We start from the raw sequence: 20,283 nt of genomic DNA, 5'->3' as shown, positions 1-20,283 counted from the left end.
GAATTCCCTGATTCTGCAGCCACAATTACTATAATGAGATTTTCATGCAATCATGGCTTCCCCCCCACCTCCCTTCCTCCATTCAACAACCTTTCATGGAAGAACAGACATGTCTACTCAGCAGCAGCACTCTGATCACCCTTCCTAGGTTCAAGAAGAAAAATCTGTGCTGAGATTACTTTGTTGAAGCTTTTATACTGGCAAAGCCTCAGAAATTAAGACTTAAGGCTCACACAGCGTGTGTTTGCATTCTGAGCAAACTACTGTGGTCTCCTCTGAGGCTTTGGAAGGCTGCCAAACCAACAGAACTGGTGCAGTTCCACTGGTTGGAAAGAGAACAGAACATGTGCAGAGCGTTTGCACACTGTGCGTGCAGTAGAATCTGCTCTGTACAGGCTTCCTCTGTGAACCCTGAACAGCAGCATTTTGATAGCAGGACAGAGAGAGGCTAAGGAAAAGTGGGAGTAGACTGGTGGATCCACCAGCACAAAAGATTTTTGAGGCACTGCCTTGCCAGACAATGGGAGAATAGCAGCTTCAGGGGATACTACAGTCTTAAGGCTGCCACTCAGAAGCCTTACAAAGAGCATTGCTCCCCACCAGCACCCATGAAAATCTTCTGCACCTGGCCTGGTTTCTTAGGCAGGGAATGAGGACAGGAAGATTTGGGTCTGATCTTGCTCATAGTCTTTACCTTGATTTCATTGGGAACAGCTGCAAACCCTAGGACAAGGTTTTTTATTTCATAAATTTTCTAGCAGCAGAGTTCTGATTAATGTGGCACATATGGAAAGTATTTATTTTCCAAACACAGGTTAACTCTTTAGTGGAACAGTGTAGGAAATGGAACATGCTGTATGATTGGGGATGCTGAAATATGAAGTGACACTGAATAACTGTACGTGTGTGTATGTTTCTTTAAAAAATGTAATGTAAATTATAGGTTAAATGACATAGTAAAATCACAAAGATTCCCTAAAGAAATATTTATTTTGCAGATGGTTTATATGTGAAGAGGATAATTCTTTTTATAGAAAAAATATAAAGCAGACAAGGAGGCTTCTGAGAAACGAACCTAGACATTGTTATCAACATAAATGACTCATATAAGTCAGAATTACTATTGTTTTATCAGCTGCGGAGGCTGAACTGTTTTCAGTACTCAATTTGCTGAAGCTCTTGGACTATCAGGGGGATCACTTTTCTAAGAGACCCTTCAAAGCTGATGCTTAAAGTAATGCCACTATGACGCTTGGAGTCATCAGCACCAGTCAATAGTTCACAACATGAACCTGACTGTGAGGCTACCTGGACTCCAGAAAACCAGAGGTTTTTTTGCCAGTCTCAGCAAGCACCCACCCCCCTTTTCATTAATTGAGTAACTTTACTGATTTGCTGAAAAAGATGCATGATCTCCGCATCTTGTCTGGGTACCAGGCTCCTTCAGCAGATATTTCTGTCTAAGGACTTGTCTACACTAATGCATAAGTCGATGTAATTTATGTTGCTCAGGGGGATGACAAAATCACCTCCCTGAGCAATGTAAGTTACATTGACTTAAAGCGGTGTCTACACTGCGCTATGTCAGTGAGAGACACTCTCCCACTGACATAGATTCCGCCTCTCATTGCGGTGGAGTAATTACATCAACGGGCAGTCACCCATTAACATAGTGCATCTTCACCAGACGCACAACCTCGGCACCGCTGCATCAATGCAGTGGCCAATGTAGCACGGTAGTGAAGACAAGCCCTCGGTTATACTTCATCCTTGCAGTATCATAGCACCCTGTAAGTAGTGTTGGCAGAATTCAGGGTGTGTTTTTAAAATAATTTTCATGGATGATATCAATGTATTTTTAAGCACCTTTTTATTTTTATCAACTAAAATTATCCGTTGTGCACAGTTATGGGGGAAGAGGTCAGACAATAACTATTTAATGACTAGATGTTGAGATTCAAATGGTTAAAACTTTATAACCATTAAGATATAAACTGTCAAAATATACAAAATAAGTATCTTTAAATCAAACTAAGAAGCATTTTTCTTATTTGGCCAATCTGTATATTTCTTTCATTATTGATGGAAATATCTCTTTGTGTGTGTGCGTGTGTGCGCGCGCGCGTGTGCTGAAATGGACATTTACCGATAAATTTAATCCTTCCAAGCCTACATGTAAACAGTAAATATTTGAGACCTGATTCTTGCAAGATTCCTGTGAGTTAAGGAACTTTTATTAACCTCCTTATCCAGACAGTAAACTGAGTCACAGGGAGCTTAAGTGAGTTGCCCAAGAACACACAGGAAATTTGTGATTGAGCTGAGGACTGAACCCATATCTTCAGGGGCCCAGTTCAGTTGCTTAACCACAATGTAGAGACACGTTTATGAAAGACTGTGATTTGGAGATGCTCCTTCATAAGGGACCATGTTGAGTGTGGGAATCTGGAGATGTGCCTTGGAGGGGGAGGTTGGGAAATCACATGGCTGTGTGCAGCAGGTCACCAGAGATGCTCTCCAGTTTGTTTTAATTAACGTTTTATTCCTTTCTCATTCACTAGTTTGTTATTGAATGAACCCCAAGAGCGTTACACACAAGACCATGTTTTCCTTCTTCTTAGAATTTAGCCTAAAGGCCTCGTGCAGTAACCATCTGCATGTCTTAACCCCCTGCCCTTAATAATTAAGAGTTGACAGAAATGGTTTATGCAGAGAGTGATTTAAGGTTAGGGAGGGGTTGTGGCTAGTGCACGGGACCTGGGCATCAGGATACCAAGATTCTATTGGTGGCTGTGCCACTGACTTGCTGTGCAAACTTGGGAAAGTCACTTAACTGTCTGTTTCTGTTTCCCTCTAACATGTACTTCAAAGACATATTGTAGTGTTTAAATAATTAACATTTTTAATCTGAGTTGAGATCTTTGGAAGCAAGATGTTATAAAAGTGTGAAGTGTTCAGCTTTAAACTAATGACAGTCCTCTCTGACTCTAGCAATATAGTAACTTTAGAATGACATTTATATTTATGTATTGAAGCTTCTGGCACAAGGTTAAGGATTCTGGAGGGAAACATGAAGAGCACAACTGTATTTACAGGAGAGAGCCAAAATGCTTCCTCTGGTTCTATAGTGACTTAGGGGAGCTGAGCCTTGTTTGTCTCAATGTTTTGCTGCTTGTAAATTTCAAAATAAAATATAGTGTATAGAGGACTATAATTCTGTTCTGTACTATTTTTCACCTTTCCCCCAGTCACAATAATTTTCTTTGATAACAGAGTAGGGAAATGATATATATACAGTGTAAGTGAATAATACACTGTGCTTGTCAGCATTTTGGTATGTCTGCCAGACAATAAAATCAGGCTGCTCCTTTGTGCTCAGTAAATGAGGGAGCAAAGAAGACTTCACACGCCCACAGACAAAGTCACAGGCCACTTCCAGAGCCAGAAAGAGGGAAATGAAGACAAACTTGGCCTCCTTTTGTCACCCTTCAGTATTCTTCATTTCTCAAACTCCACCTGCCATTTTCAAAGCAGGAGAATCTTCTCTCCCCCTCCTCTTATTCTGAAAATTCCAGTGGACCCTGAACTCTTCCATATATCTCTATGAATTCTTCAGGGTGAGTAAAAGGTTTTAAGTTTTCCGTGTGAAAGGTGACCTTGCATTGACTCCTACAGAATGCAATAGTTGCTATATTTACTCTACACTCCCAGTCACAGCAGTGTTGGGGGAGGTTTTTAGCTGAATTTTCTTTTCAAGTAGCCAGCAGTCAGTAAAGAAACAAGTTTTTCTTCTCTTTGAGATTTGGGTAAATGATTCAGATTTGAGGGTGGTTTTTTATATTCCTATTCTCATTTCTTGCCACCTCATGCAAAGGCAAAATATAGGCAGCCTTTTTAAAATTTCCTAGGATGAGCTAGGAAGGGTTGTGGCAGGATGTGTATGGGTTTTGTTCGTTTGTTTTTTTACAAAAGGTAAATCTGCAGTGGCACAAAGCACTTATTAGCAATAATTTTCCCCACTGCATTATGTCCTGGAGTTTCCCCAGTCAGCACAGATGAATATTTCATATTTTCCAATTGTATTGTATATCAGTGTAAGAAGGTTAGAGCAAAGCACGATGGAATTGAAAGGATTATCCATTCCTTAGGTCAATAGGCTGGGGCTTGGTATACCTGTGAAGTCCCTGCTCTTTCCCAAACTTCCTCTGTGACCTTCTGCAAGTCACTAGCTTGTCTGTGCCTCAGTTTCCCATCTGTAAAATGGGGATGATAGTACTACCCTACCTCACAAGGGATAAGTACTAAAGATTGTGAGGCAGTGGTGATGTTGAGGCCATACAAATATTCAAGAGATGAGAATGAGCTTAAAAAGAAACGTGCACTCGAGACTACCAACAGTGTTAGTAAGGTTTTCAAAAGCCTCTCATGTGTACCAATATTAGTTGCATCTGATTTTGTTCATTCAGAGGCCCCCATCCTCAAAGTTACTTTGCATGTATGGAACTCTGCATCCCCACAGAGCTCTACTGACAGCAGGATTGGGGCCTAATAATATTCAATTCTTAGGCCAGTGTGGAACACTTCTGAAAAACCCACCCTAACTCTGTTCCTGCTGAAGCCAATGGTAAAACTCCCATTGACTTCATGGGAGTGGAGTTGGGCTAATGCTGTATGCTTTTGAAAATCCTACCCAAAACATGGATTTTCTCTTTTTATTATTGCTGATGTACTCTGATATCTATATCAACATATGCTGTTACCTTTCTAATCAGCCTGCATCTTGGAAGGAACATCATGTACCAAAACCAGAATTTGCAGTAATAAGTGAGGCAGGAGCATAGACTGATTTGAAAGAATAATGTTTCTGAATTTCCACAAACATTTATAACTAGGCTCTCTAGAAACTGTGCTAGTGTCCCCTCATGGAATTCTTACATCTCTCGGCATCAGGTTTGTGTCCTGATACTTGGGGGATCCATCACCAGAACTCACAACTTTCTTTAATTGCTGTAGGTCAATGCAATTCTTGGTACTAGCTCCCAGACCCTCTCTCTTCCCCTTATTCCTCCCCCCAAAGGAGGAACTTTGTCAAAATCAAATAGTCTTCATGAAATGTTTCCACTCTTGCCAAATCAGTACATGCTGACAAAATTGTTTTGTTGGAGTTTTTCCAGCCAGATCTAGTTCCATGTTATATTTGTCCCACAATATGTTCAATTGCAAGTCTCGTTTTATTCCTTCTCTGAGTGGTAGCATTTAAGTGCATGTTAATTTCTTGTGGGAAAGATTATTCAAGTATACTGAGCTACACCTTGTATTCTGATGGCAAAATTGGGCCTTAAAACAAAATTATGGGCACAATAATTTCTAACAAATATTTCAAATGGGTTGAAACTGATAATATTTCTCTTTATAAGCTTTGGCGATCCGTAATAGTAGAGCCCTTGATAATCCATTTTTAGTTCATAATTTGCTTATTTGCTACTTGCCACTAGAATTCAATTAATTTAGCATGCTGCTAGTTAAGTGTGGAATACCTTTTCATCCTCTGCTATTGGTAGTCAGAATATTGAGTGTATCAGGGTTTCTTTCATTTCTGCTGCCCCATAACTTCACAGCTACTCAGTTAAGAAACAAGTGGATATGTTAGACCAGCCATGATGTTGGCAATTAGAAAGCTTTGGATTAATTCAGACCTTTTACAAGACAGAATTCCCCACAGGATGGTCTTAAAAGAAATCTTGAACATAATAATATGCTGCAATGGTTTTTAGCCTATAGCCAGAAGAGGGTTACATCTTCACAGTCCTAAATTAATTTTGCCCTCACGTGCTTTTGCCTGGCTTGCTCAGTACATTCCTAGCTACATCAGATACGCAAATGTTGCTTCACTGATGGACATAGATTAGTTTGGCTACTGAAAATATTTCTAAATAGAGTACAGGACCGTGCTGATATTGAGATGGGAATTTATTATGGATGGATGAAGTGGTTTGCGTAAAATAAGAACCAGCCTAAATTCTGTAGGATGTTTCAGAAGTTGGAAGGTGTGCAGTCCATTTCAGGTTTCAGAGTAGCAACCGTGTTAGTCTGTATCCGCAAAAAGAACAGGAGTACTTGTGGCACCTTAGAGACTAACACATTTATTTCAGCATAAGCTTTCGTGGTCTACAGCTCACTTCTTCGGATGCATAGAATGGAACACACAGACAGGAGATATTTATACATACAGAGAACTTGAAAAGGTGGAAGTATGCAGGCTCACTCCAGAGCAGGGATAAGAATGTGGGTCTCACATGTCTAAGGTTAATGTTCTAACCGTAAGGTGTGTAGTGAATGGGGCAGAGGATTTCAGTAACAGAAAGGGTGAACTCCTCATATAGAAGTTATTCTTGGCAAGGCACTGAAACCTGCTGTTCACTGATGGTCACTAATTGTATGTTTTAATTTTGGGTGCCCAATTTAAGATCCCAAGGCTGAGCACTCACGGCTCCAACTGAAGCCAATGGGCATACAAAATACTATGTAATGCTAATAAATACTCTGAAAAACCAAGCCCATGGCATCTCAGACTGGGTACCCAAAATTAATGGATGCTTTTAAACTCAGTTCCTCCATCTGTGGAATGCGCATAATAATACCTAATCACCTCAGAGCTTTTGTGAAAATAAATAAATTATTGTTAGTAAAGCACTTGGGTACCATAGTAATGAGTGCTATAGAAAAGCTCAGGGGCAAATAAATAATTCTTTCTTCAGAACAAGGTTTGAAAAGTGTACAGTAAATAAGTCATGGGGAGACTGACTGATAAGGAGAAAACAAAATATTGAGTAGTTGCTCATTTAGTGAGCATCATCCAGCCTGTGCACTGAATGAGGAAGAGATCCTGTGGAAAAATAGTATGTGATCATGTAATTAAAGACTGTATCATTAATGCATACACACAAGGGGGCTGAATTAAGGTTGCATAGGCAACCTTAATTCTGGCATTTCCTAATTTTTGAGTGCTGAATTTGCAACCCCTTAATGTTCTCTTAAAATAGTTTTGTGTGATGAATGCTATATGAACAGCACAAGTGGCTCAACTCTGAAGCAGTGTTCGCAAGTTATCTTTATCAGTGTGCAAGGGTTCCTCTTTTTGACAGATTGTCACACCGGTACGGCTTGCTTTCTTGGCACTTAATCATGCATGAAGCATAAACAGGGTAAAGTGTTCTTCATTTCAAAGTCCATGAATGGTAATCTTGCTGGCTGCTGGATAGGCCAAATAACTTAAGATGTTACTAATTCTATTGGTTCAAGTGGTAGGCTTGTAAGTCTCATGTGATAAATGCACAGATCTTTGTATGCTCATGTCGGTCTTTGCCACCTGGACCTGTCTCAAACTGCTTTTGCACACTAAGTCAGCAGATCTGTGTAGCTATGTTCGCACCCACATCAATCATCTTCCTGACTACAGTCCCTGTCTAAGCAAAGCTCCCATTGACTTCAGCAGGAGTTTTTTGTCTGCGTATGGACTTCAGGATTTGGCTCTGTATTAATAGCGATTGGAAACAGTAGAAATATGAGCTGGGTATAACAAAATGTAAAACATGACTAATATTTAAAAATGTCACATGAGGGCCTCCCAGTGGTCTAGTAATACATATGTAAAGAAATGTTCAGTGATAACATGAGCTATCTTCCCCATCTCTGCAAGGTCACCTGCCACTGTTAACTTCTGGTTGCCTTGGCCTACTATAGTAGACATGACATTCGAATGACAGATTATGCTGGCAAAGAAAAAAGCACATATGTCACAACTGTGAATAGTTGCACTTCATACAAGTAATTTCCTTAAAGTAATAAAGGGCTGCCTGTGTGGAGAGAGAGTTTGTTGTTGTTGCTGCTGCATTGGAAAGAAGGAGGGTAAAAGATACTAGCAGGGATGAAACAACTATATTTTCTTTGTATTTATGATATCAAGAGATCATGTATCCTGTTAAAACAAAAGGTATGTAAGTTCAAAATGCAAGATACCACTAATGATGGATGCATTTTTATGACTGCAGAACTTAAAAAATTAAGTAGCCATGTTAACATTTACCATAAATTCTATGTTCATTTAATTATGCTTTTACTTTGTAAATGGCCTGTTAGCAGAGTAAAAAGCATGAGCTGCTACAGCTTGAGCAGAAGGACCAAGTCCTATAGTTGGGACCAGGTTTGTAGAGCTCTGTGCAACATAACACACACTGCGCCCTCCACCTCTCTCACTGGGTCCTCCATCTGTGTGTGTGTGTGTGTGTGTTACTCCTTTGCTCCAGCCATCCCTGCAAACTTTCCCAGGCACTGGTAGCAACCTATCTTATAGCCTTTATGGATGCCCCCTGCCCCACTTCTCTCCCAAACACATGCATGGATCAGGAAGCCAGGAGATGGAGCCAGAGCACTTTTCCAAGCAGGAACTGGGGAGAACAGTCAAGGAATTAGATATTTGCCACAGCTTGCTGCCATCAGAATTGGACAGGATAGTGGATGGGGAGTGAGGGCTGTGGCTGGCAGGACGTGTGTGGGTTTATGTTGCAGAGGGACCTTAAGTTAAAATAAAGGATGTGCAGGCCTGAAACCACTGTTTCTATTTTAAACTTTTGTCACTGGAATCCTTGCTATCCTGATTGAAATGCCCCCTAAAATAATGTAGGCGGTCTTTTGTTTTGTATACAACCCTAGGTCCTCTGATCATTTAGGAATATCCATACTGGATCAGACCCAAGGTCCATCTAGTCCAGGGCTCTGTCTCTGACAGTGCCCAATACCAGCTGCTTCTGAGGGAGAAAAGTGGAAGGTAGGGGATAAATTCAAATTGAAATTGCTCCTTCTCATCCCTAACAAAAGGTTTGTTTCCTCACTTTTCCCTACACGCACAAGTAGAGGAAGGTGATTTCTAAAAGCCTGTGATGATGGTTCATCAGCATCCAGAAGTGTGCTACGCCCTACATAGAGAGACCCAGAAGTCTGCCCCAGTTTTTAGTCTAGACGTTAGATGTGTAAGTGAGAATGGCAGCTGGCAGAGGGCAGATGGGTTGAGGAAGGAGAAAGGTTACTTATTTGATTTGAGGCATGTGATTGTGTGACAGCTGCCATGTTGGTTGGTATTGAACCGAGCACCTCCAAAGCTAAAAGCACGCGCCACTGCAGTTTGAATTGAAGGACCAACAGGGGCGGCTCTAGGCATTTTGCCGCCCCAACCACGGGCGGCAAGCCACGGGGGGGCGCTCTGCCGGTGCTGCGAGGGCGGCAGGCAGGTTGCCTTCGGTGGCTTGCCTGCGGGAGGTCTGCCGAAACCGCGGGACCAGAGGACCCTCCGCAGGCAAGCCGCCAAAGGCAGCCTGCCTGCCGCCCTCACGGCGCCGGCAGAGCCCCCCCGCGGATTGCCGCCCAAGCACGCGCTTGGCATGCTGGGGCCTGGAGCCGCCCCTGAGGACCAAATCCTAGAGGTGGGAGCTTACCTATACTATACTATACCATACCTATACTATACTGAATAATCCACATGTGCCTATTTGTCTTCTAGCTTCTATTTCCTGCTTTTGTCTAGCTACATTCAGTACAGTGCATACAAAATAGGTAACTACAAACATTCTGTTACCAGTCTGCTTGTATGTCCAATTACCCATTTTTCTCATTCAGATACCACTTGAAACACAAAGGTGTGTTTTATGCACACCAGGTACATACACCTCAGATTTTACAGGTTCAATTTAGGCAACGTTCTTTAAAAAATTGACACCTCCTCTGCAATTGATAGAACGCAGATCAAAGATCTTTTGTGTCATGAGGCACCGAAATACCATCCGGTAGCTTCCAATGCCCAAAATATCCTTCTGAACTATGTAATGCAAAACCTGTAAAGTAAGATGTCTGCCTCTGCACAAGTTCAACAGATTCACAACCACTTTATTCCAGATGTAGGATTTATAAACCCAACATTTATTTGAAAAATTCCTACAATGATAATGATGGGATGGGGGTAGCAATTATACAACAAAATACACATGGCACAGTCTTCTCTCATGATTCAGGAAGTATATTGTTATGACTGTATAGTAGGAAGGGTTTCTTAGTATGTAATCAACTTCCCTCTGCAGTGTAGACTATTTATCAGATTAGAGTCACAGATTGTATGGCCAGAAGGGAACATTGTGATCACCTGTATAGCACAGGCCATAGAACTTGCTCAGAATAATTCCTAAGCAGATATATTAGGAAAACAGCCAATCTTGATTTAAAAATTGTCAGTGATTGAGAATCCACCCTGACCTTTGTAAACTGTTCCAATGGTTAGTTACTCTCATCTTTGCAAAATTGTGCCTTATTTCCAGTCTGAATTTGTCTAGCCTTCCAGCCATTGGTGTTATACATTTCTCTGCTACAGTGAAAAGACCATTATTAAATATTCCCCATATAGGTACTTACAGACTGTAATCAAGTCACCCTTTAACCTTCCCTTTGTTAGACTCAATGAGCGTAGTCTATTTAGCTTATCATTATAAGGCATGTTATCTAATCCTTTAATCATTCTTGTGACAGTTCTCTGAACCTGCTCCAATTTATCACCATCCTTCTTGAACGGTGGGCACCAGAAATGGACACAATATTCCAGCAGCAGTTGCACCAGCAGGCCCGCCCACAGAGAGGGGGCAAGGAGGGCAATTCTCCAGGGGCCCAGGCGATTTAAAAGGGCCCAGGGGTCCCTGGCCGCAGCAGTGGCACCGAGCACCAGGCCCTTTTAAATCACCTGGGCAGGCTGCAGGGCTCCTAGAAGCATGCGGGGTGGTACCGGAGGCAGCAGAGGCAGCTGGGCGGGCACGTGGAAGCCCTGGCCATGCCAGAAAAGCAGGCCCATCAGTGCAGCCAGCAGCAGCTCACTGGGTACCAGCCAGTGCAGGTGCAGCATCGCCCAAATGTCAGGCGGACCCTATCCGCAGCTTGTGCGTGTGTGCACCATCTGCCACACGTGGTACAGCTCTGCGCCCATGTGGCAATGCCACGCCGGGCCAGCAGCCGTGTGGGGCCCGGCTCCAGCCTTGGGGCCTGGAATTGCTGTCAGTGGGCCTGTGCACCAATGCCAAAACAGAGGTAATATAAGCTCTCTCCCCTGTTTATCCATCCCAGGTCTGCATTAGCTCTTTTGGCAATAACATCACAGGGAGCTCTTGTTCAGCTGATTATCCAACACAATCCCAAAATCTTTATCATGCAAAGCAGTAACTGAGAAGAGTCCCCCATCGTGTCAGTATGGCCTACATTCTTTGTTCCCAGATGCATACATTTACTTTTAGCTGTATTAAAATGCACAGTTTGCTTGAGTCAAATTTACCAAGCAGTCTAGATTGCTCTGAATCAGTGACCCATCCTGTTCAGTTTTTACCAGTCCCACAACATTTGTGTCATTTGCAAACTTTATCAGTGATGATTTTATGTTTTCTTCCAAGTTATTGATAAAATGTTAAGTAGCCTAGAACTGATCCCTGCAGAACCCCACTGGAAGCAGACCCACTCCAGGATGTTTACAGTTAGCTGGTTTTTAATCCATTTAATGTGTGCCATGTAAATTTTATGTAGATAGTGTTGCCTGACATTTGGGTGATGATGCACCTGCACTGGCTGGTACCCACTGGCAAGATAATGTCACGCTGGCAGATCTGTAATTATTTGGATCACCCCACATACCCTTTTAAAAAATTGACACATTAGCTCTCATCCAGTCTTCTGGAACTTTCCCAGTGCTCCAAAACGTATTGAACATCAACATTAGTAGTTCAGCCAGCTCTTTTAAAACTCTTGGATACAAGTTATCTGGCCCTGCTTTTTTAAAAAATGTCTAACTTTAATAGCTTCTATCAAACATCCTCCAGAGATACTAGTGGAACTGAAAGAGTATTATCACCATAGGATAAGACTGCATCATCTGTTTTTTTTCCCCATAGAGAACAGAAAAATGTATTGAACACTTCTGCCTTTTCTGCATTATTATTGATCTACCATTTCCACCTCATCATGGACCAGTACCATTGTCAGGATTCTGTTTGTTCCTAATACATTTTTAAAACCTCCTTCTTATTATCCTCAACTCCGCTAGCCATAGATTTTGCCTTGTGTCCCTTAGCTTCCTGTATCAATTTTCTACAATTCCTAACTTCAGATTTATATTCACTACTATCAACTTCCTTTCTTCCACTTGTACATTTTTTTTTATTTTTTGTTTTTATTTTTCACAGCTACATTCACTTATTCTCTAAACCATGCTCGATTTTTAACCAGCACAGTCTTCTTCCTCACCCTGTCCCCCGTGCCTCCAGTGTGAGGGAGTCTTGCTTGTGCTTGGCTGTGTCTCAACTCCCTAACACCACCAGCCTGTTAGCCACTCAAACACTCCGCTCTGGGCAATGCTAGCCCTTACTTTGCCGTGGAGGTTAATAATAGGTGCACCCAGTCCCTGAATCCCTTTGAAATGTTCCCCTGTAGTGTCCAGCCTCTTATCCTCGCACAGAAATACCAGGTCTGCTGTCCCCAAAGGAATAGTGTAAACACCAGCTTATATGATTCAGGATCAGTACTTTGCTCAATATCACAACACTTAAATATATTTGGCCAGTTGGTATTAATGCTTGGGTCACAGGCCCTTTCTCCCTAGAAGTAGCAGCAGGTGTCCCCTATTTCTCTTCCCCACCCCCAAGAGACAGAGGTAGCAGATATGGAGAGATTGTAATGCTTACCATCCATGATCAGGATGTGTCTGCTTGGGTGGATGGTCCAGGCCCGCTGCACTCTTTTTCTCCTGCCACACACAGTTCTCTGCTGGCGTGATGTTGGCTGGGTTCTCCACTGTTGTACACATGGAGCTGTTCACACCTCTCAGCTATTATTTTGGGCCCTCTGCAGTCTCAGGTAGATGTCACTGCACCAATTACACCTGGGTCATATTTCTGAGCTTTTCTTTTCACCCTTGGTGGCTAAAGACCTTTTTAATGGAAACTTAGATTCTGATGTGTAATCAAATGACTCCATGAGCTGGGCCCTAGTAATGGGCCTAGAGTAGCACTACGAATACACGTTCCCCAAACAAGAAATGATCCCCCTTGTAGTTTAAACATTTGTTGTTTGCTTCTGAATCTAATACTCATGAAAGTGGTGGCATTTTCTAAGAGCTTCCCTTACATCATTATTAGTTCATTTTAGCATGCACACACACAGCTCTACAAATGCATCTTAATCGTGATCTCAGTGTTCCAGTACTATGAATCTCTGTGAGTAAAGGCTAGCCAGCAGTTATGTTTGTTAGACTTTATTAGTTTTGTGATGTGCCCAAACTGAATCTAGGCTGTAAACACCAGATTCACTTTTACTTGTATGTGATGGAGTCTCCATCACACAAAGTCTTTATAAACCACAATTCGAGATCTTTCTAAAATCAACCACAAGATATTGGGGTTGGTGTTTTTTTTGCAGGAACTGCTGAGTGAAATTCAATGTCCTTCATTGTACAGGAGGTCAAAGTAGATGAATGCAACGATCCCTTCTGGCTTGGATGACTCTTTAGAATTACTTTAGAAAAGGGCTAGCGTACTCTGCTACCTCATCAATGGGAACAATCTTTTTCCTGTATCCTTATGCTAAACCTGAACATTGTAACATGACATGGGGATTTCATTGACAATTATTGAAGCAACATTTTTTTCCAAATTAAGAAAGATGACTTTGTAATAACTGATTTTACTATAAGTAAATAAAGGGTAACTATAAAACCCACAGCTCAAGGCATTGCATGATCCATTCTAGAGCCTGCTATACAGAAGTTTGAGTCTCACCACAAGAAGAGTAAGTCTTTCATCTCTCATAGCAGATACTTATGCTTTTAGTTCACGCCCACTGTCAGCAGAACCCTGATTATCTACAGCTGGACTTGTCAGTATTCAAAAATCATTTACAGTCCCTCCTGGATAGTTTAGCCACCCTGCCTAATTTGAGAACAAATCTATGTAAAATTGTTTGATATAATGTAGGGATTTTCTGTTGAGATTCATTATGAGCCCAGGTTACTTTTAACACTTCTGATCCAAAATTTAAATTCTGGCAGCAAAGTGACAGCCAGGAACTGGAATGAGAAACGTCGATTAAAAGGAACAAAATAAATAAAATAAAAAATATAAAAGAATATTGCTTTTTCAAAGGTGTAAATTGCAAATCAGACCATGGTGACAGGCTGCCTACCTGAGCTGTTTAACAATAAGCTTCATATATCAAAGTTCCTTGAGGAAAGCAGGCAGACTACTAGAGCTGTAATAATACTGCTGGACTTTTTGGCCTTAATTCATTTTGATACGTTTCCTCTCTCTATTCAAGGTGCTTTCTGGCTTACAAGCATAGTAGCAATACCTTGGGTATACTGGGCCCATTTGTTCTGCTCTGTGTAACAGGCATATCTTTGATTTTGTCGCATGAGGAACACACACTTTTTGGATTTTAATATTCTCGCTCGGCTCCATTCTGTATAGTGCCTTCTGAAAGGTCCTGCAAAGCCGGTTCTTCGGCAGAGGGTGAAGCTTTAGGAAGGGAAATGTGACTGTGATCATAGATGATTAAGCCTGATACATGTTGACATTTCCCTATATCAGTGTTTCCCAAACTTTTTTAACTCTCACCTTCTTCAGCCTGGCCACGGAAGTCTAACTCACACCACCTTACAGATCCTCTCTGAATATAACCCATGACCTCTATTTGGCATATAAACTGTGTATTCATATAGGGCAGTGTTTCCCAAACTTGGGCCGCTGCTTGTTTACCTGCCCCGTCCGCAAGTCCGGCCGATCGCGGCTCCCACTGGCCACGGTTCGCTGCTCCAGGCCAATGGGGGCTGGTGGAAGCAGTGGCCAGTACGTCCCTTGGCCCGCGCCACTTCCTGCAGCCCCCATTGGCCCGGAGAAGCGATCAGCCGGACCTGTGGACGGGGCAGGTAAACAAACAGCCAGGGGCTTTCCCTACATGAGCGGCAGCCCAAGTTTGGGAAACACTGCCCTATATGGATACACAGTTTATATGCCAAATAGAGGTCATGGGTTATATTCAGAGAGGATCTGTAAGGTGGTGTGAGTTAGACCAGCGCACCCGCCGCAGTCATGCCTGCGGGAGCTCAAGCGGAGCCGCGGGAAGAGGGGACCCTCCGCAGTCATGCCTGCGGCAGGTCCGCTCGTCCCGGGGCTCCGGTGGACCTCCCACAGGCATGACTGCGGAAGGTCCACCGGAGCCAAATGCCGCCCTGCCGGGACAATGCCGCCCCACGCGCCTGCTTGGCGCGCTGGGGTCTGGAGCCGGCCCTGCCTGCAAGCATCATGGTAGAAGTTTTGGATTGAGATTTGAAGTAAGAAAGGCACTGACTTTGCAGACTGGTTTGGAGAGGTCACAGGATGTACTGAGAGTCAGTCAGCCCAGGACTTTATTTTTTATGCTGCCACAGGGCTCCTGAGTGACCCCGAGCAAGTCATTGAACCTTATCTGTAAACAAAAGTTCATGATTCTTGCCTATTTTGCAGGGCTGTTGTGAGGCTGTCCTATGTCTGAAAAATTTGAGGTCCTTGGATGAAAGACACTCTATATGCAAAGCTGTAACAATGTAGTTTGTAGTCTGCTTGTTAGAATTTTGCTGATTAAAAATCTGTTATCCAGTGGCATCAGCTGTCACTTACTGATCTGGTCAAGGATATAGGACTCCCTCAGCTGAAGCTGTGAGCTGCCACTGTCTTTTGCGACTTTTCTTAGAAACATGTTTATAAGTGTGGATTTCAAAAAAGTGCTGATTGCTATTTCAGCTTTGGAACATCAAGCAGAGCTGCGTGAGCGTACTGTATTTTCAACACAATCCTCTTTATTTTATATAGTTTTCTTACTAAGAGCTAGATACTTAAATATTACACAGATTGTAATAGTAATAATAGGGAAAAGTGAATGAGTCAGATTTTGGCCATCCCTTAGTGAGCACACCAGGGTGGGAAGAAGGAGGACACTCCTAATTCCAGCCCCTGGCCATAGATGTGCAGGGGGCAGCCAGAATCCTGGAGACAGGGCCAGCTCCAGTATTTCTGCCACCCCAGGTGGTGGAGGGGGGGAAAAAAGTCGCGATCGGTGGCACTTTGGCGGCAGCTCTACCGGGCCGCTTCATTCTTCAGCGGCAATTCGGCGGCAGGTCCTTCCCTCCGAGAAGGACTGAGGGACCCGCCGCCGAAGAGCCGGACATGCTGCCCCTTTCCGTTGGCCACCCCAAGCACCTACTTGCTGCACTGGTGCCTGGAGCTGGCCCTGCCTGGAGAGGCATCATACTGCCCCTGAGGGTAGACATTCCAAGTGGGATGTGGATGGGTAAAACCATGGTCCCGCTGCCTTCTTCACAGTCAGGGAGACCAGGGCCAATGCTTGGGAAGTGTATACCTCCTTTCTAAATGACAATGGTAGGTGACATCCTTCAGCGTCTTCCCAGATGCTTCTGGAGCAGGGGGCTAAAATAAAGGGGAGATGGGGTGTGTAACTTCCCCTCCTGGGCTAAAATCAGAGGGGCACGCTGCCTCCTCTCCCTGGTTTGGGTAAGCAGTGCCCCCCTCTAAGTTCCCTTGCTGCTCGGTTGGTGCAGTGAGAGCTCCCTATTTAATTGCTGCCCTGGGAGCATTCTACCTGCCTAAATACATGTAAGACTTCAGTTGGAACTGTAGGAGCTTATCACCGCTAAGATCAGGGCCTTACAGTGTAGCACACAGAGAGACCAAGAAATAGGCCAAGCAAAAGAGACAGGATTTTGTATGTGTTGGAGATTTGGAACCTGTACCAATGACACATAGAACCGGCCACTTAGGTTTGCAGACCTTACTACCACAGGTTTATGATTACAATAAACTTTAAACCAATGCTAAGTTGCCGTGTGTTCAAGGTTGGTTAGAAGAATTTCACAGAACTCTGTATGCACCATATATCAGAGTTGTAACTTGAAATTGAAATTCCATTTCCAGCTGTGTCCATATTTAGTGGAGAGACTATGCAATTCTGGTGGTTAAATATTCTGTGACCCAGTTAAAAAAAGGCATGTTATAAGTAGGATGTGTCATAAACACAGTAATTATTTCCAGCACTTACCGAGAAATACCGATATTGACAAGCATAAGAACACCTTCAGAAATTAAGCTTACATGATGAGGGCCTCAAAATAGAGTAAATAACTATTCTTCCAAAAGGAATATGATGGAATGAACCTCTCAAATGCATTGCCCAATTGTCTGGACATGCAGCTAAATATAAAATACAGCACAATTACAGATCCTTTCCTATCAAATCAAGATAATTCATTTTAGGATGTTATTCCTGCTAAACCAATATAAGTATTTTGATTATATTAATCATTCATGCTGAATATTTTTTCTCCTGACATTGAACCCGCCTGGTGAGATTTATTCCCCCTTATAAGATAGTTCTAGGAGGATAAAATTACTTTCAAGTATTTTTTTGTCTGTGTTGCATAAACATCCATTCATTTTAGAAAAACATATTTTGAAAATAAATTAAATTTCCCTTGGAAAATTAATCTTTTTAATTAAAGGGAAAATATCCTGTGAAACTCAAAACTTTCACGATAAACAAAACTGCTTGTGTTTTGGATTTTGAGAAAAAGATTTCCTCAGTTTTCTTGAAATCAAAAATCCAGAACATAATGCAGAGCCTCTTTCATTCCTAGGTACACGCTGTTTGTACAAAAAAAGTCTTAAGAAAATAATAAATGAAAGATAACAGTGTCATTTTAAAAAGGGAGGAGCTTTGTTTTCACAAATGGTTGATTCTGCAGTCAATTTACAAGTCTCTTCTGATCAATTTTCTAGTGTTTCCCTAAATTTTTGTAGCTAGCCACATATGATGACATCCCTAGATTTTTTTTGGAGGGTGAGTGGAAGTGAAGACTTGCATCCATCATGAGATCACCGCTGAATAATATAATGGCTTTTGAACTAACAGCTACATCTGAATCCCTGCACTATTGCTCTCCTGGTACATGACAAGAAGCTCCAAAATACTCGGGCCTTATATCTGGTTTGCTATTATTTGCATATTATTAGATGGGACTATCAAAGACTTAATGACTCCTATAAAGTTGTTAGGGTTTCTGGAGCTTGTTGATCTTCATCATAGAAGGAAGATGTATTATATTTATTTAGCTCAATAGATGAGCTTAGCTACAGGTAGGTGACTCCCCTATCAGCTCTAATATGCAGTCCTGATGCTCAATTTAGGGTCAGAACTCATTTCCTACCTAGGGTTTGACTTCAACAATAAGACAACATAAAATCCAGTCCAAGCCTTCTACCCAGGCTTGGCTGTTCCTGGGGTTCCTTTTTTGGGGCTATTCAGCCAACCAATAGGCTTTCTCCATCTGAGACCCAAACTTCCTTGTAAGGCAGAGAAGATCTCAAGCTTCCGTTTTTACTCCCTCCAACTTTAGAGCCATTCCTCCAAGTTGGTATTACTGGCAGGTGTTGAGGTGAGGCCTACTTTAGCCCTAGTTTTTAGAACACACCATATCCTGGTCCAGTGTGCAATTTGTCTACCTCGTAGCAGGGAAACTCTGAGTGATGTCTTGCAGGAGGGATTAATTCAGTGATGCATAGGCATTCTCTGCCCCAGCGGTTGAAGGAATGCTTCCTTTGCTGAAATGTTACATGGGGGAGGACAGATAGCAATGAGCAAAGTGTCAGTTTCCTAGTTGAGTGTGGCCTGGCTGGGACATAACACAGTGATATCTGAATAGGTAAAGTTGCCATCAACTACTTTTGCTGCTCCTCTTTGTGCTGCCTCAGAGACCCAGTGCCAAGCATCTGCAATTCTGCAGTAAAAACATTTGTCTTATGCTACAGAAACCAGTGGCTAACAGCTGCACATGTTGTCTCCAGTGTTGTAAACCTGTCATCAATGCTGTATTGTTTACATATGGCTACAAGGCCTTGTAGCCTAGAATCCCTAAGCTGTGCAGCAGCAAATGCTTACATGACAGCTGTGTCAACTGGAAGCAACACAGCGAGCTTATTTGTTTTATCTGAAGCTTCAGCAACCCCACACCCCAAAGACACAAATCTGAATTTTTCATTTTTTTAATGGGCTTGTTGTTAATAATAGAACAACTGCAGTGCAGATGCTGGAAAGGAAATAGCTGGCATTTCACTAACAAGGCTCATAATTCTACAAGAAATAATGGATTTCAACTGAAATAGCTGGAGCCAGGAAGGCAGCGGTTATAATTCATGACCAAGCATCCAAAATGAAATTCAAAATCTGGGAAACATGCAAAGGCTCTAATTTTCTACATCAATGGAATATATCTAGTTCCCATTGATTAATATGAAAAGTGGTTTGGTTGTTCAGTTGACAGAACTTTATTTTGCTTGCACAGACATTTGAAAGAATTGATTCAAATATTATTGCAAACATCTGCATTTTCAAAATGCTTTTAAAACTAAATCGATTCCCTCTGAATTGCAAGTGATGGTTATTTGATAATTTTTTTTCACTCCCATCTGAGTGCAAGGCTCCTATTTACTGAGGAAAATAACTGTCTTCTTGGGATACACACTTACCGCGATATTTCTCAGAGAACTGGAGGTTAATTCATTATTGCTTCTACGAGCTCTCTCTCTCCATAAATATTTATTGTGTAATGATAATTTATGTGGTTCAAAATGGCTGTTAGCCAAGAAAATGTTTCTAGGGTTCTATGTATAGCATGACTTGAAGTTGCTTGCTTAGAGGAGAACTATAAAATCATTTACTTAAGAACAATATCATACTTACCCAAAACAATTGCAGAAGTATTGGTTCTCCCAGATATTACCATTTTTTAAAAAATTGAGGTTAATTTGATTATCTTTAAGGTGAGGATTAAAACCACTAGCTAAATGAGGGTAACGTGCAGGCACATGGTATGCAACCTGCCTGAGCTCTGCCACCAAATCTCAGTCTTGTTTCAGAACATTCTGACCCTGGATGAATCTGGTGCAGAAAATGTCCATTATGCTAAATAATGGAAAGGGTTTGGAATGTGAATAAATCTCCCCTAGATTCTCGGATAAGGCTGCCTGTGTCACTTTTATGTGCACTTCCTTTCACCCACCACTGTCTATTTAGATTGTACACACACTGAAAAGTTTAGGATCTGTTCCCGCAATATGCTCAGTATCTCCTGCAAAGTGCCCTCAACTCCCACTGAAGTCAGTG

Source organism: Mauremys reevesii, linkage group 2 (genome assembly GCF_016161935.1).
Source record: "Mauremys reevesii isolate NIE-2019 linkage group 2, ASM1616193v1, whole genome shotgun sequence".
Classification (NCBI taxonomy): domain Eukaryota; kingdom Metazoa; phylum Chordata; order Testudines; family Geoemydidae; genus Mauremys; species Mauremys reevesii.
This window is presented reverse-complemented; position numbering follows the sequence as displayed.